Genomic DNA, 714 nt, shown 5'->3' with positions numbered 1-714 from the left:
TTTTCCACATCTCACTCCTACTCCGGCTCTTGATGGGGTGCAATTTGAAATTAAACCTCAATTTATAACGATGATAGAGAGGAAGCAATTCAGTGGAGCTAAGGGTGAAGTTCCAAATCTTCACATTGCCGACTATTGTCAATATTGCAATACCATCAGACAAGCCGGGGTCACTCAAGACCAAATCAGGGAGATTCTTTTTCCCTTTTCTTTAACTGGAAAAGCTAAATTGTGGTTTAATGGCTTAAATAGAACTGCACTTGGTATAACTGACTGGGAAACTCTTGTTTTGAATTTTTATAACAAGTATTATCCTACAGAGAGAATAGCCGTACTACGGAGTGCGATTCAGAACTTTGCCCAAGAAGCCAATGAATCTTTATATGAGGCTTGGGAGAGGTTCAAGGACCTACAAAGAGAATGCCCTCATCATAATTTAGCACAATGGCAGTTAATCCAAGCCTTTTACAATGACATTGGAAATTCTTCTAGAATAATTTTAGATTCTGCAGCTAGTGGGAGATTTATGAATCTTAATGTTGATGATGCAGGTCAGGTTATTGAAGATATGACGATACATAATTCCCAATATGGGAATCCTAGAGGATTTGCTAACAAGTTGAAACATAGTGTTGACTCTGTATCCTTTTTGCAAGCTCAACTGACCTCTATATGCCAAAAATTAGATAATCTTAGCACTGCTAATGTAGCTAA

The 714-nt window shown here is 37.8% G+C and overlaps 1 non-coding gene across 1 annotated transcript; it reads right to left on the bottom strand.

Annotated features, from left to right (window-relative positions):
* Positions 1 to 331: 331 nt before the first annotated feature.
* On the bottom strand, positions 332 to 438 carry LOC145625825 (small nucleolar RNA R71). The gene has a single exon (XR_014110726.1). It is a non-coding gene; the product is annotated as a small nucleolar RNA R71 (small nucleolar RNA).
* Positions 439 to 714: the final 276 nt, after the last annotated feature.

The sequence above is a fragment of the Chenopodium album genome, chromosome 3 (assembly GCF_948465745.1).
Source record: "Chenopodium album chromosome 3, dcCheAlbu1.1, whole genome shotgun sequence".
Taxonomy (NCBI): domain Eukaryota; kingdom Viridiplantae; phylum Streptophyta; class Magnoliopsida; order Caryophyllales; family Amaranthaceae; genus Chenopodium; species Chenopodium album.
Note: the sequence above shows the minus strand (reverse complement) of the source record. Positions and strands in the feature narration are given on the sequence as shown.